This window comes from Vanessa cardui, chromosome 2, assembly GCF_905220365.1.
Source record: "Vanessa cardui chromosome 2, ilVanCard2.1, whole genome shotgun sequence".
In the NCBI taxonomy this organism is placed as follows: domain Eukaryota; kingdom Metazoa; phylum Arthropoda; class Insecta; order Lepidoptera; family Nymphalidae; genus Vanessa; species Vanessa cardui.
Genome location: NC_061124.1, coordinates 9,111,949 through 9,139,902, shown reverse-complemented (window position 1 = coordinate 9,139,902; position 27,954 = coordinate 9,111,949). Strand labels below are relative to the sequence as shown.

At 31.7% G+C, this 27,954-nt stretch overlaps 1 long non-coding RNA gene across 1 annotated transcript; it reads left to right on the top strand.

Moving 5' to 3' along the window:
• LOC124542458 lies at positions 1 to 27,726 on the top strand. Its single transcript, XR_006967332.1, has 3 exons — positions 1 to 264; positions 9,356 to 9,481; positions 27,692 to 27,726. It is a non-coding gene; the product is annotated as an uncharacterized LOC124542458 (long non-coding RNA).
• Positions 27,727 to 27,954: the final 228 nt, after the last annotated feature.

The following is a 27,954-nucleotide window of genomic DNA, read 5'->3' as shown; positions in this document are numbered from 1 at the left end:
TGTGTCGGCGCTGGCCCGTGCGAGCGCTAGTCCGCACCGCACCGCACCGCGAGACCGTGCGACACCTGACCCGCGAACCGCCGCGTACACGCCCTCGGAGCCCGGGAGAAAAGTGACCCGAGTCCTTTGAGTACTGTCGTTGATCCCGAGACGTAACTGATAACGCGCGCTGTGCATGTGGTCGTCGTCCACGATTTAGTGAAACCGATACCGGGACCGGCGATTGTGGCGCGATGTAAAGAAGCCGCGACCGTGAATCTATGTGTAAGTTGGTGCGTTGCATGTGTCAGTTTATCCGCATGGGAATAGTTGTATACCGGTAACGATTTTCAGCGACTCAACAGCGCATCCCATGGCGTAAGGCATTAAAATGAATGGCTTACGAATATGGTGACAGCTTTAGCTTTGAGGATAGACGTTGTATTTTAACCTCTACCCGGAGGGGATACAGACGCGCACGTGCGCTGTTGTTCTTTGATCAAAATTAAAACGATCACTAGTTTCCTTGCTTCCCTTATTTGTTTTTTAGAATTTTTTATAAAATTTACCTTGCATATAATGTTTATTTCATGTTATGGAAGATCCGTCGGTATGAATCAATAAATTAGAAAATGTATGTCTTCATATGTAAAGATGCAATGATAGCGTTGTCCACAAAAAATATATACGTTATAGGCATAAGGCACAGCGAAAATATAGAAGTACAATTGACCGTCAAAAACGTGAATAACTCAGGAATATATTTTGATATTGGCGTTTATATTATCTGCATGTGAAATATGGCGTTTCTGATTGGCTGTAAAACACTTTATAGAATTATTTATTATGAACTATACAATATACATTGCACATTTATATTTGCATCACTTATATTCTGTCATTTGCATTTTTATCGCTGATTGATTATTCAAATAATTACAATATAAAATGTTGTCATTAATTGTCCTTTGTTTAATTGGGTTCGTGGTAAACATACAACATTTGGAAATCAATATGCTGGCTTGACTGAGTTTATACGAATATCATTTAGTTTCAAGCTCAGCATATATTGATTTCATCAAAGTTATTATATTTTTAACTTAAGACTTAATAATTATTAACGACTGTTAATTAAGCGGTGAAACATTTACATTTTAATACTGCAATTCGTTTCCATTTCTTATCAGTATAAATGTTATTAATTCTGAGCATTAATTCAACACGCTTTGCATGGTAATTTGTACATTAAACAAAATTAAAGAAAGAAAATAAACATGCTATCAAAAAATACATAAAAGAGCTGTTAAAAGTTTATAATTCATTTTGTGCTTGGTGGTGAATAAAAATATCGTAAGGCAACCTGCATGCGGCTGATGAAAATCTGCTACGTGTATCCACTAACCCGCAATGTAGTAGTGTGGTGGAATAAGCTCCAATCTTTCTGAAAATGAAAGGTAGCATTGGGACATCTACAGATCGTTACTTAACTACATAGAAGTAGTTAGCGACAGTTATATATAATATAAGAGTAATTAATTTAAATCCATCAAACCCCTTAAGAGAAACCAGGCAGAGTTACAGTAATCTCTCTCATTAGTCGAAACAGATTTTTCTCTAAAGCGAAATATTAATTTATTTTGACACGACGATGTTATGAAACTAAGTAATTTAGGTTAATGTGTTTTTATATTATCCTTAATGTAGGCAATTTATAATTTCATTCTTTTCACACTGAGGAGAGATCGTAAATAATAACAGATCTCTCCGTGAAAAATGGCTTGAAGTTAATTGTTATGAGTCTGGCCAAATTTTTGGGTATTTGTTTACTTGTAAGCAGTTTTTATAATGAATGTTATGAAGTTAACCATAATAGAATATTTGGAACGCAATATAATTATCATGAATTGGCATTTATTAATGGCTAATCTCTTTTTAATCTTTGATGATTTATAACAAACACTTTTACAAGATGGTTGCTGAAAATATTGTTACTAAGAGAATTACAACGAAACAAACCAGAACTCCGCAGTAGCCATATTACGAAATGTCTTCTTATTAAGAGTCGTTATGAACTAAGCTTGTGTACTTCCTACGACTCTTCACTGCACGTTACAAAACCGAGTCGTTTTTCTGCATTCAGATTTCTTAAATAGCAGCTGTTAATTTTTTGCAAAGTAACGTTTATTCTTAGTTTGATGAAACTAACTGAAATAGGTTTTATATTTGCTTTGCGCATTTCATTCTAATAAAGACAAAAAATCTTAATATTTTTGTCAGTTATCTAAATTTGAATTTCACCCAAATTAATAATAATAATAATTTATTGTGTCTCAGAAATAGACAATATTTTAATTTTAGTTTCGTGTAATTAATTCTGTTTTTTACCTGATGAAACTATCAGAAATCGTTTTTATATTGTTTCTATTGATTTTTATTGCTCGGTGGTATAAAATATTACATTTAACAATAAATACAAAAGTGTATGTCAATAAAGGTTGCTTTATAGATTACTCTGTTCTATAAAATAATTCAAAGTCAGCAGTCAGTGGCTTATGTTCAACGGAATGATTATAGGAATGAATATAATCAAACGACCTTATAACCGGTCACTCGCAAATATAACCTTTTTAGGTAGTCCGTAAAAACGGTTTATGGGTAGTATTAAATACAATGAACGCCATTTGCCGATAACGCTACAGTGAGCTTGTTTACTGTGGAGTGAAAAAGTTGAAAGATGATGGAAAATCAAGAAAAGGACAAGCCGATATTTAATAAAAAAAACTATGTATCTGAGCTTTCATTTTATAGTCATTATTGTAATGAGAGTGACTTATCACAATTGTTGTCACAGAAGAGCGTTTTTTTCATAGCTGTCGTAGAATGTCTTATATCTATTTATAAAAACGTTACACAACAACAGTCTGTAAATTCCCACTGCTGGGCTAAAGGCCTCCTCTTCCTTCGAGGAGAAGGTTTGGAACATATTCCACCGCGCTGTTCCAATGCGGGTTGGTGGTATACACATGTGGCAGAATTTTTATGAAATTTGTAACATGCAGGTTTCCTCACGATGTTTTCCTTCACCGCTGAGCACGGGATGAATTATAAAGACAAATTAAGCACATGAATCAGCGGTGCTTGCCTGGGTTTGAACCCGCAATCATCGGTTAAGATGCACGTGTTCTAACCACTGGGCCATCTCGTCTCTAAAAATACGTTTAAAAACGTTATATAACAGCTAATTATATCATGTTTTCTATATTTACGCATCACCGTTCGCCAGCCTAGTTATGCATTAGCGTGCAACCTTGTGCTTCGTCCTTATACCGTATTTAATTGCTTAGCCTCGCTCAGCTTGGTCTCCATCATGTGAAGGGCGCTACGCAACGATGTGAAAACACTGATTGCTTATTCGTTGAACGTCATTTGAATAAACTTTGTTGTTTTTTTTTTGTGTTTGTTAATCGAAATTTGACAAACGACTCCGTATTGTTTGGATTTTTTTGATGAAATATGAGATATTTAAATATGTATGTTAGGTTTTCCTAAATTGCGTTGAGAAACTTTACGTCTGTATCATTCTGTCCAATTCCAATAATTAATGAACAATTTAGTATTTTTTAACAAAATTATATCAACGTTGGTCTTTGTGGTTAAGTTGATATCTAGTACAGGCTGGTAAATCATTAAATATTCTACTACCAAACATCATTACTCAGTGTTATGTTCCAGCTCGAAGGCTGGGTTAGCCAGTGTATCTATAGGATCAAGGGACATAATATCTCAGTTCTTAAGGTTGGTGGCACATTGGCGATATAAGGAATAGTTAATGTTACTTGCAGTGCCATTGTCTATGGGCGGTGGTGACCACTTACCATCAAGTGGGTCATTTGTCTTCCTAACTTTTATATATAAAAATAACAATTTTAAGGATTTCAGTAGTTAAAGTCTCACACCGATTTAGCTTCCATGATAATATTGCTAGTTTACCCAATGAAATATATTTATTTAATCTTAATGTGTGTATATTAATGTAAACAGCATTCCCGTGACTAAGTGTTATTCAAATCGAGTCAAGTATAGCGCTGGTGAGTTACTCACCTCTGTGCTCTGTGTACGCTTTAATTAACCTGGAGCAAAGTAAATTGCTCTAAAGATAATATTTAGGAAGATAATTCAAACCAAGAATTTAAAGCAACAAGAGCATTTTAATCCTTTTAAATAGACAGACTAACGATATTTTGTTTTAGCGCTCTTTGTGAAGCAATCGCTATAACATTTTTAATTTATTACGCATATTTATTATTTTAATCGTTTAACGTGATTTGAATAAACAAATCTCACCTCACCTCTGACCAAAGGCAATGGCGCTGGACAAAAAAATAACCAATCTTAACATCACCAATGCGCCACTAACCCTGTGGGTTTGCACAAACCACCAACCCAACCACCCCAGATGCGTTTGCACAAATCGCTACCAAAAAGTAATTAACATACAACAACAACAACAACAGACTGTAAATTCCCACTGCTGGGCTAAAGGCCTCCTCTCCCTTTGAGGAGAAGGTTTGGAACATATTCCACCACGCTGTTCCAATGCGGGTTGGTGGAATACACATGTGGCAGAATTTCTATGAAATTTGTCACATGCAGGTTTCCTCACGATGTTTTCCTTCACCGCCGAGCACGAGATGAATTTTAAAGACAAATTAAGCACATGAGTCAGCGGTGCTTGCCTGGGTTTGAACCCGCAATCATCGGTTAAGATTAACATGATAAACAATTAATCAATTAATCGCTTTCTCTGTCCCTATGTCCCTTTTGTATGCTAAAATCTTTGAAACTACGCAAAAGATGTTGATGCATTTTTTTTAATAGATAGAGTGTTTCGAGAAGCAGGTTTTTGTATCTTATACATGGATAGTATAGTAAAGAAACGCTGATCATTATAGAAGTTTTTAATGTGATGTTGATGTAAATAAATAAATTCTGCAGTATATTTAGTATCAGTATTGTACCCGTGCGAAGTCGGCGAGTCGCTGGTTACCTATATTAATGTAATATTGATTAATAATAATAATATTATAATTAGTATTGTTAATTTCGATCTCAAAAATTGGTATAATAACTACAACCCATCCTTAATATTTTAAATGTAATGAATTGTTTTTGTTTTTCTTTATATTTTTTTGATGGGCAAAATGTACTATGGTCGAGTACTTGAAGGCATCAAAAAGCCTTTGTTTAAGTCGTCTGACCTCTTTTATGGGTTAACAAGGTGCATAAGAATATAATTCTCCTATTCCGTTACATCTTTTTCCGCATGTCGCTTTGAGCTTACTGCATTTTTCTATTATTTCTCATTAACTAATTTTTATTCATATCATTTAAAATGTTACGGCAGTACATATTTGCAAGTTACTAAAAATACCAAGTATTATTTAGTATTATTACGTATATGTCCAGGATTAGCTTAAAATTAATGACGTCATTTATAATAGAGTATATTACCGTATCGATTTATTTTTATTTCACACAATTTTTTGTTTCTGAAAAGTTTGATATTTTGTATGTGTTTCCGAAATCCCCTTCTATGTATTTCTCCGTTATATTATAATTCGATGTATTAATACAAAATATACCCGAAGCATAGTTAATTTAAAATGTACGGTCTAATTATATTTCGAAATAATTATCACTGTTCTAATGGAAACAAAATTATGCAGACATTTAAACAGACCAAAATAAATGTAACCGTATTTATAGAACTAGCTTAACTATAGCTAGTTTGGGCGATGTAGGAAAGCTTTTAGCAACAGTGAGTGTGCTCACCGGTCTGCCATAAGCTAGTTATATAAATGGAATATCAGTATGAGTGTAGACTAAGGAACGGTTTAACCACCTTTCAACGTTTTATGATTTATTTCGCAGCGTTTGATTTGTGAGCGCGTACGTAGCGCTTTAGAATAAAAAGGAATAATTGATTATACTCTGTTCCAAGCATAAGAGAGAAAAAGTCAGATAAATAACATTTGACAGCAAATTGACGCGATATCAGTGGTTGAGAGCTTGATTATACTATGATATTCAACAACAACAACAACAACAGCCTGTAAATTCCCACTGCTGGGGTAAAGGCCTCCTCTCTCTTTGAGGAGAAGGTTTGGAACATATTCCACCACGCTGTTCGATGCGGGTTGGTGGAATACACATGTGGCAAAATTTTTATGAAATTTGTCACATGCAGGTTTCCTCACGATGTTTTCCTTCACCGCTGAGCACGAGATGAATTATAAAGACAAGTTAAGCATCTGATATAATTTTTATACTTCCATTGGAATAGGCTATAAACATACTCCTTATTCTACGTAAAATATTTTTTATTCAATACATTCTCATCTGTTCGTTAATTACCGCACCTGTTCATTAATTACCGCTGATAAGCATAAGGTCATATGGGAATTGAGGCGAAAGTGAGCAATGTAATTTCTTATATTGCTCATAGGCCATATGTATTAGATCACATGTAAACTATTGACATTATCTGAATCTGCTAATTTCTCCTGGACTCGCATAGAGTCAATAACCAGATATCGGGATGCGCTAATCAAAGTTCAATAGATATGAATAATTACCATTGATCATGTGTGTTTATGTACTATCACCTCTGAAATCCACTAGTATTTTTTCTACCAGAAATGTTTTTAATACGATATAATATGAATATTTTTTTATGCAAATTACCCTACTCGAAAATCTACAAATTTCATTTTTATTATACAAAACGCAGTTATGCATAGGTAGTTTGGAATATGTTTCTTTCTGTACACCAAAAATTTCTTAAAATCATATGTACATACTTGTTAAAATATCGAATGTTAATAGCATTGATTATTTAAATAGCATTGATTAACTATTATATAACTTAAGAAGCTCGTATGTATAAATACATTCGAACCTTCAATTCTCGTCAGATCAAGGTAGATGTGAATAAAAGTTAAAAGAGATAAACAAGAACGGTCGTACAACAAAAATACGATAAACTTTTCCGAATTGCGATTTGTGAGTTGTGCTAGAACATTTGTCGTTGCGTTTTCGAAAGCCAGAACAACGAAAACATTTCAGGAATGAGTGGTTGTCACAAGCAGGTACAAATAAATGGCGAGTGTTGCCATGACGCGGCAGACGACAGGTTGGGAATTTCAAACGTTAGTGAGCCATCAGACGTCTGCGTTGTTCTATCGTGTATGCTCACACGATGCTCACCGTGTAACTTGTGGATTGACATTTCAATTGCGACTGCTCGATTTATTATCTTCCAACCAACTTTGCCGTATTTTTGACGTGACAAAAGATGCTCACAAAAATCATGACAAAAAAGTTATAATTTAATTGAAAATATAATTTTTTTTTTATTCGATTTTTAAATTTAAAAATATTTCAGAGATCGTTGCTTCAAATGATTCATAAGTAGAGTGAGTACATAGAGTAGATGTGCTACTCTCGGATATAGTAGTAGCTTTAGAAAGGCGTCATAAAATATGGGAAAGGAATTTATTTACACAGCAGTACCTAGTTCATTTATAAGATCGTATATGCATTATTCTATAATAATCAAAGTGAAAATATACATTTTTATAGACAATAATAATGTATATTATAATATTACTATTGACCAGATTATCTATTCTTAAATATTTACACTGGTAACGTTTAACTTAGGTATGCATTCATTTGATAATGTAAATCAAAGAAAAATTAAAAAATAACACATACATATGTATTTGTTAGAACTTTAGCCTATTTAGCTTTTATTCTGAACAACTCTTTGTCGTATAAATACAATATGTTTATTTAAAAAAGATACTGCTAACAAAAGAGCCATACACTTATCAAAATAATGTCAACGAAATTTTTCATGCGGGCCGAACGTATAACCTCTTTTTGGCCGCCAGTTTCGGCTCCGTCCGTGAAGCGGAATTGCTAAAATATTTTTAATGTACATGCCTCTGTTGTGGCAAAATATTTACCTCGTTAACATTTTATCTTATGATGAAAACTCATACAGCATACCGTGGGATTATTGAATTTTTGTTTCCGACATTTATTAAATTAAGATATCATTTCACTACACAGTATAAAACAAAGTCGCTTTCTCTGTCCCTATATGCCATTGCATGCTTAAATCTTTAAAATTACGCAACGGTTTTGATGCGGTTTTTTTAATAGATAGAGTGATTCAAGAGGAAGGTTTTTGTAGATACTAAGAAAACACTGATCATTTTAGAAGTTTGTAATGTGATAGATATTTTAAACAAATTCTCTATCATATTTAGTATCAGTACTGTAGCACCCGTGCGAAGCCGGGGCGGGTCACTAGTATATAATAAGTAAAAAAACCTATACAATTTCTATATTAAAAAAAGTCATATCGGTGCAATTTAAGTCAGTAGTTCAATTGTTAAATGAATGTAATAAAAGAAACTTCGAGAGTTCCCGACTGTGCGGCGGAGCTAAGAAAACTCGTTGCGAACTCTATATTTGTATAAATTATAAAGAGTCTGCTACATATTGTGGACAGAAACATCCTAATAATAAATAAGTATCGATCGTAGCGCCTTGCTACTCTTCTTTAAGAGCTTGGATTTATATAGCTGGGAGTGCACTAAGGATATATATTATGTATAGCTTAAGATATATTATTAGTTCTTTATTTGATTGAATCTCTTATATGCGTCAAATTAAGATTTTATTTTACATTATATAATAGGAAACTGCGTCACTAATATGATGATCAAAATGTATCTCCATGTCATAAGATCACGTGAACTCAGTTGAGGATAATTTTTAATAACGATTTAGTCGAAACAGTTAATTTAAAAAACAGTATATATTATATTTGATAATAATTAATAATTGTGTATGGCCAATATAAAAATAATACTAATTAAGCAGATAATTATTTTATTCGTATAAATTAATTATTAAATTATGATTAGTAATAAGAAGGAAAATTATGATTCGTTTCAGTTTATAATATTAACAATTTTCTGTGTGGTTCAAACAAACCGTATTCATTTGCATACACGAGTGACTATTCCTACATATTTTTTGAATGCCTCAAATTAATTATTCGTCAACTAATTTTAAGAAATAATTAGTTGGTAGATTTCAAGAAGTATCAACGGCAAGTTACGACACAAGAAATCTAATTCAGAACTAGTCTTTTAAGTAGTTTTGTAGTAAAACAACAAAATATTTTATTACATAGCAGTCGGGAATCTTAGATTGTTAATGACTGTATTATGTAAAGTTTCAATTTAATTCAGTACTTGCCACGCTTGATATTGAATACTTAAGCGGCATTGTTGCGCAGGCGCAGGGCGGTGAGAGGAGGCGCGCGAGGGCAAGATGGCCGCGCCGGCCAGCTGATAGCATGCGGGCGGCGGCGCGCCGGCCCGCCCCGACCTAGCCGATCGCACTACGAGCGCCACATTCACGGGTATGTTTATGTACTAATTTAAAACGTACAACTTGATAATTTATATAAAAGTAAAAATGTAGGTAATAAATATAGGTAATGAAAATACATTAGAGTTTTCTTTACAAAAAGAAGCTTAGCTTAATTCTGGGCGTTAATTTAATTTAAACACAGTATTTTTGTGTTTTATCTGCAACCGCGCAATTGTACAAGTTAAATAATTCAGTGATTTGAAAAACTCCGCTCAGAATTTCTTATTTGACTTCTTTTTATAAATTGCACATACAAACAGAATATAGTCGTGATGAAACTTGATAAAAACTTATACTGAACACAGCAAACTTGGACATCTAACATCAACACGCAGTTTATCAACTTCTAATACTTCTAAAGTCCGATTAGATATCTTGTGCCGTTTCTGTACTTATGTAATTCGTATTTTTAACAATAAGATCTCCCGTTCTTGATAAATAAACTCCATTAACTTCTAACGTTCAGTTTAACTTTCAAAGTATAAATTAATCTTGATATTTATCTGTATAAGTTTTTGAGATTTGTCGTGAAAGTTTAAGACAGTAAACTCATAGCAATTACTTTTTTTTATAAAATTTAAAACATAAAAAAAATTAAAGCCACTTCGTAAACGCCCTTTTGTTTTGAAGATTGCAAATTAAGCCTCTCTGATTAAATTCAAGTGAGTCTTATCACTCATTAAGGTAATTTTTAATCAACAATTAACTAATTAAATAGTAAGAAATATAAAGGAAAAAAATATTGTCATTTTGAGTGCTTAAATAAATAAGAATTGTCCATTGAGTAATGATCATACTTCGCTTATTTACTAGAAATTAACTAGAAACCTTTTTTCGGTACATAATCCTAGCCCATCAGTCTTTATTAAAAACAATTCATCGTCAAAATGAGGCAATAAAGTTAATATATGATGCATCACGTACAAGATTACAATTCAAACTAAAATTAAAACGATCTTATTCACTCTGGAGATACTTAGTTCAGCTTATTAAAAGTATTGTACCGTTTTAATCATTTATGCATTGAGTTTCCTGCTAAGCCTCTCGGTACAGAGCTAGCTTATTACACCTTTAATGAAATGGCCCTACTAACTAATTAGGCGTGGGCTGACTAGCCAAATTGCCTGTCCTAAAAAGTTTTGAACCGTCCCACGTGTATGCTGTGTGCACAACTTAAAACAGTGATATTATACAAAAAGTTATTCTCCTTTCACTGGGGAACTGTCGAAGTTATATCACATTCGATATAGAACTCGTTATCTCAGTACGCGCTGAGCTCACCACTTCGCGTTGACTTTAGACATGGAGATATATTTTTTTAGCATCGCCTGAGAGTCCTTTTTTATGGTAATATTCTTATATAAAAAGTTAAAATTTTAGTTTTGTATTTATTGTACATATGTTTATTGAGCATATTGAATAATATGTAGGTATATATTGATTTTAATATATTTCGATTAGTTACATTAAATAAAATTTGAGTTATATGTTGTAACCATTAAAAAATTATTATAGATATATAATTTAAGAACAACTGGTAATGTGTATACTTCATTTAAAAGTAACTGAATTGCGATAAGAGTTGTAATTGTAATTATTATACTCATATATTTGTCTTACTTTTAACGAATATATATTATTGAATAAAAAACCTCCTTTAAACCAAATTAATCCATAAACATTCGCAGAAAGTCTGCATAGCAACCGACTGTGTAATCTCTACATGCATGAATAAGTAAAGGCAGCGAGCAAGGCGCAAGAAAATGAGAGATTTTCAGGTTATTTTGTTAAAAGGGCTACGCTGTGCACAGCAGGACGTCCGTACATGTGTTTGTTGAGGACCGTGTGTGACCACTCGACAAAACTTTCCCCTAATATAATGGTATTTATTTGAACATTCTCGGAGAGTAAATATAATTATCACAGTAAACGTATTTAAATTTTTATACTTGCAGATGTTGCCATGTTATATCGTGAATAATAATTAACTAATTAACGTTATATGTGAGTTTTAATCGAAGCAATCAATTTAAACAATGATTTCATATATAATTCTATTTAAAATTTAATGCCATAATCGTCTTATTGTATTGTTTTCAAAGAAGTATAATTACAGTTAGTTCAATCTGAAAACAATATTATTATATTGTAAGAACTGTTTATGCACCATAAGAAAAACCGCAGATTTCTGGGATAATAAATAAATGCTAGTCTTCGGTGTTACGGAACATTGAATGAAAAATCTTAACTTAAATTTTATAAGTGCAATATTTCACTTCCTACCTTAGGCAGCGTCTTAGCCATGTAAATAATATCAAATAATTCTTGTTATATTCCCAGTGGCCGTCTAATATAAAGTAGTCTATCTACGTCTGAATTCTATGAAAAATGCAAAGAAATATCATGTATCTATCGTATAAATATTTTCGCTATTACTTATCTCATACGTATGAACACAAAGAAGGGCTTGATATTTCTTTAAATATATGTATGTAATATTTTAACCCTGTTACTTGGTCGCGTATAATCATATTACATGAAATATTCTTTGAAATCATTTTCATCCGTCGTAATATCAATACAAAGCTGAAATGCTAATATTTTATTTATGTCTGTGTGCTGTGGTGTTAAAGAAAATAAAGTTATACGCAGGGAATAATTGAAAATGATATTTCCACATTTATTTGAACCGAGTCAAGTCGGCACAGCTGTTCGTCGTTCATAAACAGATAACATAAGAAAATAAATATGATCTAATTTGTTTGTGCCTCGTGCATTGTTAAATGTTTTGGAAAAGACCAAGTTTATAATAATTATCATAGCTTACCATTTCAGCAGTAGTGTTAATTTGTGGTAAGGCTTTTTGCAAATCCACTTGTGGGTATCGCCCACTCATTAGCTAAACAGCAATATTTTGGTTTTGTTCCATTTATCTTAGGTTAGTTAAATTGGCTTATAGGCACAACGTTCATAATATGCCACAATTTTACAATCTAAATGTTTAATATTGTTATTTTACGTCGCTAATATCTATGCGTTGGTGATCGCTCACCATCAAGTGGTGTTGTAGGGGCGCCTGATAGAAGTGATAATTTAAAAAAAAATCGACAGTATGTCTGTTCTGCTAGCGCTGTGGGTTAAAGTGAAACGGGAATAAAGTGCCCAGCGTTTTCGTATGTGTAAGAGAAAGAGAAACAGGCAGACTGCCCCCGTAACGCGTTACGTAACGAAGCGGTTTACCCTCAAATAAGCATTAATTACTTCAAAAAAATTTATTAAGATTTAGATATAAGTTTCGAAAAGAATTTGATTGAAGAACTGAAGAATTTTCTCATTTTCTTATAATAGAAATAAGAAAATACACACAGAAAAAAATAAGAAAATATGACCTATAATAATCTAATTGAATTCGTATTCGAACAAATAATATAAAAGTGCCTTTGCTGATCATTATAAAACATACCATACACTAACGTGGTCGTTACACACATGTATAACCTGTCAGTTTCCCACTGCTAGGTTAAGCCTTCTTTCCCTTTGAGGGGAGGTTTCATATTCCACCACGCCGCTGCAAACTTTTTGTTGTGGCACAATTTCGTTGCAATTAGACACATGCAGGTTGCTCACGATGTTTTCCTTCACCTCTCAGTACGAGATGCATACAAATAATTTAAGCACATGAAAATCAGTTGTACTTACACGGGTTTCAACCCGCAATCATCGGTTATGATGTACGTGTTCTAACCACTAGACCATCTCGGCTCTCAACGTGGTCGCCCCGTCTAACTAATTATTTATGATATTTTTTACTACATGTATGTTATGAACTAACCATGGGCAAAGTTAGCCAAGTAAAAAAAAGCGGAGCGGAATTAAATTAACAAGGGAAGTTCCTTTGTTCCGATGTTGTGTTTTTGTTTTAAAAATGTATATCCACTGCAGTAATTTCGCGGAACACGAGTTCCTTCTGTTGATCCACGGTCAAGTAGGATGTAATTAAAACTGTGTTTCTCATTTGTTTGTTGAGGATTACAGGTGGCAATATTTTATTTAGGTTAATTTCATGTAGTTCGTCACCGGTATTGTTTACTTTTAACAATGTTAGTGATATTTAAAGTTTTTTATATTCATTCGAAAATGTATAATTGTGTTTCATTATAATTTCATAGTTGAGCGAATGGCTTTATTAAAAAAATACATGAAGGAAAATACAGCCGGTAACTTATGTCTGGTCTATAAACATCTGTTGTCTGTAGTCCTAAGGCGTTAGAAAGCTGCTCCAACGCCGTTCGGTGGATACATATGATAGATTTTCATTAAAACACGTGTTTTTGCCACACTGGAGATAATTTATAAAAGGTTATTAAGCTCAAGAAAGATAAGTACCGTTAAAGTACTTAGCAGGATTTGGATGCAAGATATTAGATTGAGCCTCTGTCTTATGTCATCTCCATCAAGCCGCATTCGAGCAGTGTGGTGGAATATGCTCCTAAACTTCTCTCGAAGTGATAGGAGGCCTTAGATCAACTGTGGGAAATTTAAAGGTTCTTATATTTTATATCATCTCCAAAATCTTATACATCTTTTGTCGAAAAATTTAAAAGATTTTTAACAATTTATTCTTATAGTCATACACAGCATTCACTCGCCTATTTTTGACATCATTATGCTTCGTATGTAACACAATGCTTCGTTAACATTCAAGTTTGTAAATAAAAAAAAATATATATATATTGCTACGATACCCATTAAAAATTGTTTATTTAAAGTATAAAACAAATCTACGGGGACTACCGTTTCACAGATAAAAGCTAACATACTAAATACAGTATTCTATTTTCGAATCGTAGTATGCAAAATTAAATTGATCCAATGAATTCATTTTTCAATTTCCTATCCACTCATGACATTGCGACAAATGTCAACAGAGTACGTTTTATTTTCTTTTCGAATATGAACTTTATTCGATTCGTATTCCTAATGTAAATACACAACTTCCAATATGCGGCTGCTGTAACGTAGAAATGTACACATGTGACAGGTACCGGTTAAATTGTTATTTACATATGCTTTACTAAGGTATTGGGTTACCTTGCCTCCTTATGTCTACGGTACTTTTATAGTCTATTTGCTATGTATATTTCTGTAACGCTACTTTACCATATCATATTTATATGAATATTTTCTTTGTTGTATACTAAACCTTTCTTTAGTATTTTTTTTGGTAATTATACATATTGTATAATAATCATTTGTGCGTAATAAAGAGATTTATAATAATAATGACTTATATTGTTTTGTTGTATGTACTTTATGAATACTTGGAATTTGCACAAATGTTACTTTTGTGTCATTGGTTTTTCGATATTTATACTTTTTAAAGTCTTTTCTTATTTAAAATTGGAAGATAACATTTTGTTAAATTTTTCGTAGAAGTTTAACCTTGGCTGAAATTTTGGCCTATCTCTGCACTAGGGAAGTTCAACACGCAGCTGCGTCTCCCGTTAAACGTACACACATATGTAAACATACTGTCCTTAATACAAGCGGGTATACTTGAAAATCAACTTAATTTACGTCCTCCAGTTTTCCTCGGCTGTCTCAAACTGAATTTATTATGAGCGGGCTCTGATAATGTCCAAAATGCATCACTCGGGTTCACAGCGAGGTAAAGCACATACCGGCCCTCGTAAACTACACTTGTTTACGACCATAGCCTCCAAGAGTACCAACACTCCCCTCATAAAATAGGAATAGGCCTTGTGAGATGATGCGCTTCTCGTGCAGATATTACATAACTACAGGACATGGAGATTGTTATCTTTTACAATTTCATATCCCCAGTTATGTAAAAAGGCAAATTAGAAAGATTTCACAGAAGAATTTTGGTGGTAGGGCTCTTTGCTAAATCGATATTTCAGAAATCATCCAGTCATCACAAATTCTATTGCAAGCAAGAATACCTACTTAGTTTTTTTTTGTATTAAATGATAAAAATGCGTAGCTACACATAGCATCTTAGTTCCAATATTAGTCGGAAAATAGCGATATAAGGGTCTGGTTATATCTATGGCATTTTTTTCTATTTGCCAGACTGTCTCCTATTTTATAATTTAATTAACCGTTCAATAAATTCACTGGTTGCTATTATCCACCTTTTTTGTGTTCATTATGAGATATTGTCACAAGGTGATCTATAATAATAACGAAATCAATAACTGCAATCTGTTTTAAGTTTAAAATACTTAAAATTTATTTAAAATTAAGTTAAACAAAAGCTAGATCGGATCCCTAACAAGAAAAGTTTAGTTTAAGAGTTCTAATCTTAAACCATTGACAGGAAACATGTGAATTCGAAACGGAACAAGACTGGTCAATAAAACTTTTTATGTTCAACCAAACTTCACTTATCAGCTTCGCGAGAAAAACTTCTTTAACCCAAATTGGGCTATAATTTCTTGAAACAAGGATATAAATTTGCTTAATGTATTACTTAAAAACAATATACTTATATTTGAATTAATATCGGTAATATTTGTGACAGTAACTATTGAGTTTATGGTCGGTAATAGAACACAGTTAATTTATTCGTGTCTTTTTAATTTGTTTTTTTTTTTTTTTTAATTTCAACATGCAAATACTCGTATACAACAAACACAATTACTCAAATTTAGAATCCAATTCTTTTTTGATGTCGTTTAATCATCTCAATATAAATTAATGGGAACTGTATAATAACATAAACCGTTCTAATGATACATTACCAACTTAAATCCGTATACGTGAGCTACAAACTTTAAGTCCAACGTAATTGGTTTGAATTTAATATGGATGTGTTTATAAAATAATCCGACCGGAGGTTAATAGTCATAGGTGCTTCGAGTGGTTATATCCGCTTAATGCTAGCGGGATAATATGATTGCGAGCGGGTACCACTTACTAGTCTGCTATTAAATTATACGCTTTGGTTTGGGACTTATTTTCTCACTTATAAAGCTATACAGAATATATCAAGTATGACCTATTCAACTTATTGAAATCTAAGTTCTATTCACATATTATTAATTAATAAATATATTTTTTTACGCTGGCAACACTCTTAATTATTTTTTCGAAGTAGGTATTTCTTTTTTAGTACTTTTCTTAAAATAATTGAAGTCAATTGTTTGATCAAATAAACGTACAATAGTTTCTGTATTTTAAATGAATAGCAGTTCCCTCGACTTCGTGGGCGTTTGAATTAAACTGAAATGATATAAATAGGTAATATATCATTCTAAAATGAAAGTAGCCTAAATTACTTCTTATTACATCAGATATTTAACGGTGAAAGTCCTGTCAAAATCGGTTCTGCAATTTCAGAAATTAGTCGGAATAAACAGATAGACAGACGGATAGACAAAAATTAAAAAAATATGTATTTTTTGGTATATGTACCGTGTATACATTTAAATATATGCATATAGTAAAAAGCGGTTGTTTTAACATACACACATTCAAGTTTTATTAGATGTATGTATAGATATCAACTGAAAATTAATTTGTTAGTGTCGTATACGTACCTCAACTATTCATTTGATTGAGTTCAAAGTTTCTGAAGGAGTCAAGTAAGTGAAGCTTTATAGGGCTGAACGTACAAAAGATAGCTATTGGTAGATTGGTATTGCAAAATTAAATTATGAAAATATTCAAACAATTAACATTATTGATTAAAAAGGCGTCATTGTAATGTGCACCCAAAATAAATTAAAACAATAGAGTACGTACTATAATTACGCCGATGCATTAATTTGGCTTATATTTTAATTTAAACAAACCTTTGTTTTAACCTATGTATTTCCAGATATAAATTTTCTATATTATCATACGATACTGACTACTGATATACAGAGAGATGCCGTCGTTATAGGAAACACATAACTCTCGTATAATTTATATTGGGATGTCAAGTCCTTCTAAATAATAGACGGCGAGGGGAGGTCAGCATATTAAATGTATAATCCAAAATCAAAGTGACCCTTATCGACTCGCTTCGTTTTACCGCTTAGAGCACACGCGTCACGCCGCTGGATGTTTCGCTTTGTACCCATCAATAACTTGCCGATCCCTATTTGTTGTGGCTATCGATATGTTACTAAATAAATTGCTCGATATTTCTGAATTTCGTTTCGTTTTCATATTGAATTGTTTATTTTTGTTTCGTACAATTCGCCGTCTAACAGAACGATTGGCTTAGTTGTATAATTAATGTGACCACTTGACAAACTCACATCGAGGTTTAGATTTCGTTTCTAGAAAAGTCAAAGACAGATACAATGTAAGGAATTGGAAAATGTATCGATTTATTACTTGATTAAAAATTAAGTACCTACTTAATGGCGATTCCATTCCATTTTAGAGGAAGATCGAATTTGTTTGGCAATCGATAATGACATATAGTAACGGCATTAGCGGTCGGTTTTTCATTTGTTTCTATCCTAGTCCACCTCCTTTAATACGATTTATTATTAAAATTTAGTGTGGGTATTTCGTGAGTCAGTATATATCCACTTATTATTAGATGCCTTCGCAAAGGAACATCTGGTCAATTTCGTTGGATTTATTTTTAAAAATACTCAAAGAAACCAGATATTTAAATAATCTTACGCTGTCACCGAAAGCCAAAAGAATATTTGAATTGAAAACAGGGAAATGCCAATAATCAGATCCAATATAAATCAGAGTCAGTTCCGGCGCAAAAAGGCGCCTTCGACAATTTCGATGAGTACTGAATATACGTTCCTATGTGGCGATAGATAGAAACTTGAACAGGCTTTAATGAGATTCCCTGGAGATGACGTAAACCGCCAGTGAACACCAAGTTTATTCTTCCTTTTACCCGAGATCACAAGTTAGTTGGTATTCTATTTACACGGTTAATAGTTAAGACTATTAATGTTAATTCTGTCTATAATAATTAAATTTGTAGTATTTGAATGTCACTTTGTAAAAAAAATATTTAAATTGGTAGGGTAATAATTATACTATAAAGACTTATGTCGTTTTATTTCTCTAGATTGTGATGATAACGCGCGGAGCTAAAACGATAATTTATCTGTTGGTTTATCCTTTTATATTATGCTATTTTAGTTCCCAAGGATTCTGATGTATTGGCCATATCAGGAACTTTTATTAATATTTCTTAAACTGCCAATATCAGTGGGCGGTGTTTTTATTCAGTAATTTTATTATCTTCATAGAACATGTAATATTAAAAATAATTCTAATTTAATTTATGTTTGTATACACTTATTTAATGTAGTTTGTTGGAGCAATTGTAAACTCGTATTCATATTAGATATTTGTATATTTGAATTAGAATATATCCTACGTGTCAAAACTAATTAATATATTAAGATAATTTTTATAAGGTTAAACACAAACAGAACGTTGCGGAAACAGGTCAAGAGTATGTACTTCATATAATTTTAAGGACTATTTTTAATTAGTAAAGATATAAAAATAAAAAGCAAACAACATGATTTAAAAAAAAAATATCATACTACTTTTATTATTATTTAAAGCATTCTCATGACTAATATAATAAAATTATTTTCTCATTAAAAAACATTGTAACATAAAAAAGAGACAAAAAAAGATGTATACAGTTATATTTATTAAATCCAAAATATAGTATTAAAAAGAAAAAAAAATGAGATATAATTATGCATACCAATTACGTGTACATTTATTATCTTTATATCCAACCCGTATGCGTCCCAAGCACGTCCTTAACGATAATGACTATAAACTAACTACAAACAATACACACTTGTTAGGATACATACATAACAAACGCCGACCCCGGCAGCGAGATTGAGGTCCCTTCATTACGACCCGTAGAAGCTTAAGCGTATGACGGCGTAATACATAGCACGCGTTATGTCCTCTCAAACGGTGACGATGTTCTAAGCCGAGGGCGGCCACACAGGAGCCACTCTAAGGACGTGTGTTCTGAGCCCTGAAGTGAGCTCAATCTGGCTGATATTTCAGTACTTTTTCCACTCTGTGACACAATCAAGACCAGTTGGGGTCATAATGAAATACAGTTAATAATATGAGGAAAAAAAAATTAAATGATATATCAATATTACTTAATAATTACTTGATCGCTATGCTGTAATTTATCTTTTTGAAAATGGAACGTTGTTACAAATTATATCGAAAGACCTTTTTATTGACAAATTTAAACAAACAAAATCAGTTTGATATAACAATCTGGATAGTTTAATAAAGATAGAGACCGAATGCTGTTTCAACTTTTTTTTAAACAGAAGGTAACAGATAATTTGAAACTCTCATATACAGTAAATTTTGATAACCTTTGATGAACTGTATGCAAAAATTAAAAAAAATGAATGAGTAGTTATGACGTGAAAGCGTAACAAATACACAAACTTACTTTCGCATTTATAATATTGGTTAGCTTGTGAAGTATAACATCGGTAATTTGTATTTTAATCAAGACCATAACGGACATGATGGACGTTCGCCTCGAATGTGCTAACAGCAAGTTAATTATAGACAGCCATAAAATATCGACAGATGGGTATACTTCTCCGACACCGGCGACGTAATGACTCGATAAAATGGAAAATTTTTCACTTATCTGCTTTATTTCGCCGTGTATGGGTATTAACTTATTTCCTGGAGCAGCTCCTGGCACGCTGCCAGATCAGAAGTCAGGAAACTTGACTTTTGTAGTCACTAATCATCCGTTTTCTTTCTATTTTAATGATGGCTACTTTCGAAATCAATGTGATTATGTTTTAGTGATTTGTTGTGTATCGTAGGCGATAAATTATTAATGGGAAAAACTGTAATTAATTATTCAAACTAAATTTTGAAAGCTTTTTATAGTGAATGTGTAACAGTATATCAATCTGCCTCATCGTCAATCTAATTTATCAAAAACCTAATGAGGCGTTTTTGTTTTTATGATGACTATGACTATGACTTTGTAAATATTCGAATATTTCGATATGCTTTGTAGTAACTAAACTAACAACGCACGTTCGAAAAACTTGTTACTACTTGTTTTGCATTTTAATCAGAATTTGATTTAATGTTAATATTCAATGCTGAAATAATAATTATATTATTTCAATACATAATAGGTTGGCATTTGGTTTGTACATATAGTCCATATAGAGCTAGTCGACAGATAGCGAGTGTATCTTGGAATGATCCTATCTTTAAATTGAAAACTATCAAATACAATAACTTCTCATATTTTGTGGAATTTAGTAAAATAGTATGAATGTTTCGCCTGTATAATATTTATTTATTTTATTCTTTAAAATAACTATCATTTTCATGTAAAGTAAAAAAAAGTAACATCCTATAAATTTCCCACTGCTGGGATAAGGCCTCCTCTTCCATTAAGGAGAGGGTTAGGAACATATTACCACATTGTTCTAATGCGGGTTGGTGGAATGCACATATGGCAGAATTTCGATGAAATTAGCCACATGCAGGTTTCCTCACGATGTTTTCCTTCACCGCTGAGCACGAGATGAATTATAAACACAAAATTAAGCACATATATATATAGTGGTGCTTGCTTGGGATTGAACCCTCAATCATCTGTTAAGATGCACGCGTTTTAATCACTGGGCTTCATGTAATTCATTTTTATACTGAGAGAGGCTTAGAAGTAAATTTGAAATGACGTAATAAATTAAAATATTCAAATGTACATGATATATGTTTATATATTATTTATAAAATAATGTTTCGAACAAGAGACGTTCAAAGGAATCACTTCTTACTGAAAATCGCTGACGATGCCGCGCTTCTGTTCAAGTTTAAGGTTTATGTCGATCGCATTGTTCCCCAAACTGAAATAGCTTCGAGCCAGACTACGATCCGAATTTATTCTGAAGAGATCACTGTGCTATTTATGTTAGCATATAACTAACTTCAAGATCTATTTTAAAAGATACTTATGTAGACGCTTAGAATGAGGCTATACGAAGTTTTTTAAAAAGCATATAAGTATATGTGTATTATCATGGCTTTTATTTAAAGTTATAACTATTGTGGGATTTCCATTAAAATTATGATCTCAACTTTAAATACGATATATGGATTAAGTTTTAGTAGTTTGAAAATGGTAATATTATATATCTTAAGAACTTCTGAGTTGAGCTTAGTTATGTATGTTTAAAGAAATTTACTGACATGACGAATATCTCTTTAGAATTTCTCGAAATCGTTTTTATAGAATCATGATTGTATTAAGCACACGTAAATCTGACATTATAATGAAAATATTTACTGTAATAATAATTATTAACATCCTTTATTTTTATTGACAGCCCTAAGTTATTTGCATATAAGTGTCTACTTCAAATAAAATAGATCTTGTTTGTTATGAATTTAATAAAAGTTGAAGGAATACTGTAAGTATCCTAAGTCCTATAACTTTGCAATTCACTTCGTATAGTTTCTTAAAGTTTTTTTTTTATATTTCTTTCTTTTATTGTCTAAACAGTTTTCAAGAGCTTTTTCTAGGCGATTGAGTATCGAGTTGAGAACTTTGACCTACAGTTCAGTCACCCACTAAGCTTCATTGCAGATCGTAACGCTTCAAGGCTCCCTTAGAAAATTGTATTTCTCTTTCAACGGAAAATTTTAAGTAAATGCAACACAACGGATTCTTTTGTCGTGACTTGTGAGAAAACTTGAATTTTATTTACAATAAAAATACATAAAGATGTTTTTAAACGAGCTTGAGAACGAACGAGCATAATATACTGAATGCGTCTAAGCAAATGTAGGTAATTAAAATCAAAGAGAAAAATTAATTGAAGAGTATAATTTTTTCACCGTTTGTTTTAGTTATTTTTCCTTTCGGAATATGGATTCGATTTACGTTCATCAATCTTATTAAATGACAATCGGAAAGTGCTTGCAAGAGCCTACTCAGATAAAATATATTTTGATTGAATTTAATGTCGAAGCATATTTATTCAATAGTGTAATAATTGGGCGCATGATCTTCAATCTTCGTTAAATTATTAATTCCAAAATAAAAGATTAATGAGTTTTGTATTTAAATTAATCCGATATCTATTATTTGATTGATGGACTAATTTTAACCGAGTTAGGTATTCTCGTGGCTTTAAAAGTTGGAAAAGTGCCTAAAAATTTAACGTTGCTGTCATTATATTTCGAGCCAAGTTAGGAAGATGTAGAGTTCTGATAGAGTTGAGCGCAGACGTCTCTATAAATTTGCTTCTTATGCAATTCTATGATATTGCTTTATTTTGTTTCACTTAACTATTCTATTTGCTCTAGACGTTCTAGTTAGTACTTGGTAAACCATTTATATAATTATCAGAGATATTTATAAAATGTTAGTTTAAAGTGTGTGAATAAATGAAAACCAATACGTTTTGCGTTTATTAAAAAGCATGTTTTCTTAATAAAAGTCAAAGTAAATTAAGAAATAGAGTACCTGGAAGATTTCTTGTTTACAACGTTAAGTTTCAATTTTATTTACAACTCTAGAAGCCGTTGCTAGTTAATTGATTTAAAGATTTCCTTTTTTCTCCCGGCAGTGCGATTCTAGATTTATTTCTTTCTAGGATTTACAAGAAAACCAATATCCTCCGTCGAGACCTCGTCGTGTAAATATTTATTTAACGCTATTTTAATTGTCATTTTTGAAAATAATTATTTACAAATATCTCTTACTCATTCAACGTGAAATCTTTGCAAATTAATTGAATTAAATTTAATAAGTTGTCTTCTTTAGATGGTTAGTTACAATTACATGACTGCGATTTTGAAAACAAAATCGGTTTTAACTGACGTATTTAATGTATCGATATTTTTATTGTTTTATTTTAAAAAATACATGTTACCATTTTAATTACAGTAGGAGATATCTTTTTTTATATGAATAAAAATATAAGGTAGCTAAAACATTCGTATAATATTATTCAGCTTTAAAACCGCAATCACAACGATACACTGCAGTACTAAAAGGACATTATAGCCGTTATGTAATAAACTTTGCGCATATAGAAGCAACAATGAAGTAAACTGGAAAAATTGCAGTCATAAATTCACTTAACATGCGTCATAAAACAAAAGAGTGGCCTTTAGGTAACGAGCCTCCAATATTTTGTCCACTGTACTCGTACTTCTCTGGATGAGGTTATCTCGCAGGCTTAGCGGCAATTTAGAAAATCTGCTTTCTTTTTACTTTGTTTTGGGCGAAAATCGCTACGGGCTTTAAGTTTATGAGTCTTTGTTACAATCATTTTGAAGTGCAACCTCTTTGGGTGTTCTTAAATAAAACAATAACGTTAAATTTAAGGTTTATTTTTCTCACTACGTACGAACAACGTTATTTAATTTTGATTGATTCGATGCTCATCCAAAAAGGTTTCGCTTTTGTCCCAAATGATGAATTAATAGAATATAATTTGAGTCACAATTGATACATGTAACGAAATTATTAAATTGCCTCAATTTGATTAAAGTTTTGTGAGATCAAGACACTGAATATCATTCACATAATGCATTTTTTCCAGAAGTACATAATAGTTAATTTGAATAATAAAATTACTGGCCGAACAATAAATGTTTCACAAAAAAAAATATACTGTAATGACATCTTCTATATGTTGTAATACATGCAAGGCATTTACTATCCTTGTTACTTACTCTTGAATATAAAAATAAAAATTATTCTAATCTCTTAAAATAAAAAAGGTTGCAGTTCTACGTTTAAATGTATTTGCTGTAACAACTCAAAGTCTTCTAAAAGCCTTTCTTGTATTGATCTGTTTAAGCCTGCTATACAAAGATAAAGTAATACATTCGTAGTTTATGTCTCTGTTACAGTTACAAATGATATATAACATTTCCCAACAAGGCCTTATAAACTAACATAACTATATAATTTACGGTACTATTGGTTTCGTTAATGGATCCTTATAGTTGTGACGATCGATGTAGACATTACAGGGTATGGAGTAAGGTGATGTCTCCCTTGCGCGTCGTTCAACCCATATAACAGTTTCTAAATCAGACCAAGGATTATTTTGGAAATAGTATCAAACATGTTAAGCTTAACTTCCATAATAAATAGTCTCTGTCATTTGTTGGTTTCAACCTACAAATTAAATTGTGTAGTAGCCTCGGCTTTGCGAAGCGCAGCGGGTCCATTTTACTATTAATTAATTAACAACATTGCAAACTTTGAAATATAATTTAAAATAAATAAACTGAATGACTGCTCGAGAGATTTAAGTAGACCAGAGTCGCAGGAATTAGTGTGAAGCAGTGCTGTCTGTGCTGAAGTTGATTATGTATTACAAAATATAATACGTATATTTTATTTGGGTCTTTCATTACTTGCACGAAGTCTTTTTACGAGATTTACTTTTAATTATTTTACGTCAAACTGAGCCTTTATAAAAATAGGATGCAACCAATACACGGTAGATCTCGAGAATATTAACTAAAAATTTTTAAGAACTGTATTAAAAATTGCAGGCAAATCGTATGTTTAGTGAAGATGTGAAAGCGTAACAAATAAATAAACTTACCTTCGCTTTTATAATATTGGCGAGCTTGATACCATACCATGGTAGATTGAGCTTCAAAACTTTTCACAATGAATTAGTATGTTGAAAGATGAACAAATAGGTATTTTTCTTATTCATTGATAGTAACGTAGTGTGTTGTATGAAACAGGTATGAGCTACTTTCGTTCGTTGACATTTCCTTTATTCTCCCTGTTCTGCGGTGTCTTTTCTAGTGTCCGCTATATCCTGAACCCTTATCACCGGTTTATTGGAAACTGAAAGGGCCAATCAATTTCCTGCTCTATTTTTATCGTCAGCTGTTATGATGTGCGCGGTGAGAATTGTTAATTTTACAGGTAAATCTGATGTTACGAAATAATTTGTATTAAAAATATAATACAATTTTTTTCTTTACTTATTTTAATATACCTGAATCGTATATCACTTAAAAGATTGAGATTAATGGTCAAAAATTGGAAATTTATTTGAAATTAATTATCATTCTTCAAATCATAAATAGTGGTGGTAATTTTATTATTTATGTTTTATCTCGTGTACAAGAAGAAGCTACAAATCAATTTAAAAAGTACATTCTTTGTTCGAGAAATGAAAGAAAATCAACTTACAAGCAAAATGAATAACTCAAAGATTTTCTTTCGTAAGACATTTTCGTCACTGTCTTGCTTTGTTTAAAATGTTATATTAACTGTCAAAGCGACAGTCGAGTCGTCAATGTTTAGGCATAAAAGAGAACTACTTAATAAAGAAATTAATACTTGAAGCAGGTAACAAATTTGCAACAAATTTCATCAAAATTGATTCTGTTCTTTGGTCGACAAAGGGCAATAGACATATTTCTATTCACAATTATAATATTAGCATAGATAATAGAGATAATACTAATTATGACATAATAAATGAATACATGAAACAGGTAATATTGCACCTAAATATCAAGCCTTGTTTTAATAGTTCCGCCTTTTTTGACGTGATTGTATTCATAATAACATGTATTCATAACAACCAATCTAGGTATGGAATCTGGACAATAGAATACAGTTTAATTTACGAAACGGGAACTATAACTAAATCTAATTTAATTGGATTAGAAGTTCTTATGTTTCACGTCAAAATGTTATAATTAGTTAAAGAGCAAATAACTTTTAATTGAATGCGCAATAATAAACCGTTTCAATAAATTACGCAATTGTTATCAAAATTATTGAAGCTAATGTGGCAATTAGCAACTCACGTTACTATTTACTTACGTAATAATCAAAACACTTTGTTAACATTTAATGTTATGTCTATTCTGTATATGACAGGTAGTATTTATTTACCTATTATCATAATCATATTAATTTATGACAAGTTTCATTTGGTTTCATTTTATAAATGTTTTTTTTATTCTTCTTTTAGTGCATTTGTCAAATCTTACAATTGAATTTTCAATCATTCCAGTGTAATGATTTCATTCACTTGTTAATTTTTTTTAATTCATAATTCAATGAAATGGTGGTCTGCACAACCGTCTCTAGATTTGGTTCGAAATCTTATAATTAAGTATGATTTTGGTGATAATGCAATCTAGAATAGTAAGCACTACAAATTAGTAAAATATGACCGCCAAATAAAATACTTTTTTAATCTGTAAAATAATTTAAGGATTTATTGTTTTGTACATATAAATGTAGTGCTTGAACGAAAAAAAAAAGATGTTACTTATTGATTTTTCTTAATACATTTTCTATAGCCAAATAATAAGAAAGTCTAATTCTAAAATGCTTTTGAGTTGGTAGTTATTAATGAATGACAATTTATTTGATCTTATCATTCTGTCATTACATACATTTAAACATTTCTGTATTTGACTAATTTAATCCGTAATAATATTCAACATCACATTTATTAACATTTTATGTCTTTATTCATATTTACTTAGTTTAAGTTACGATTTAGTTGTATAATTTATATTTCAAAGGCTGTAAGTGTTACTTTACATTTTTCATATATGTTTTCGCATCGGCCGAAATGGTTTCGAGGAAATGAACAACAGACGCAGTGCAGGAGATACAAGTCTATATTATTGGTGTTTCAGAACTGGAATTGGTTTTCAAAGCTTTCGAGTTTTCACTGATTCTTGCTATCTCTGCACTATACAACTTTTTTTTTTTGTTTCTATTCAACTTGCTTTTTTCATAAGTTTTTGTAATTCTAACATTATACTAAGTGGAACAAATTAAATTATTATCAAATTAATCAGGTAACAAAATATAACAACATACTAATAAACGTTGTTAAACTGGTGTGTGGAAATAACTGTGACCTCTTTCTTTACCATTAATGTGACATTTTAATGGTATAGTAAATGAAGCTATACAACAACTAGAGTAAACTTATTACTCTAGTATTATAATTGATACTTGTGTATTCAAACAAAAATTTCTTAAAGAATTACATTCGGTGCAGTGCAGACTAAACATAGACGCTAGAGCCTAGGATGACTTAGAGATACCAATATGGAAAAAAAATATGTATTGATGTTTTAATTTTTACATTGTTTATATATAGAAGATAGGTTTAGCGGGTTAGTACAATGTAGTTTAATGTTACAGGCGCGCTGGAGGGCGGTCCACTGGGCGGCGGCGACGGCGGCGGCGCGCTCGGCGCGCTGCGTCCTGCCGGCTCGCCGCCCGCGCCCAGCCTCGGCGCCAGCCGACATAGTCTCATAGGTAACTAAACTTTGTTCAACAATACGGCCGACAGGCTATATACTGACCTGATTATTATCAGCAACATCACTATAAATAACATATGTTTCATTACACATATTCGATTTTCTGAAAGTTGAATATTTGCTGATCTTTATTGTAGTCTC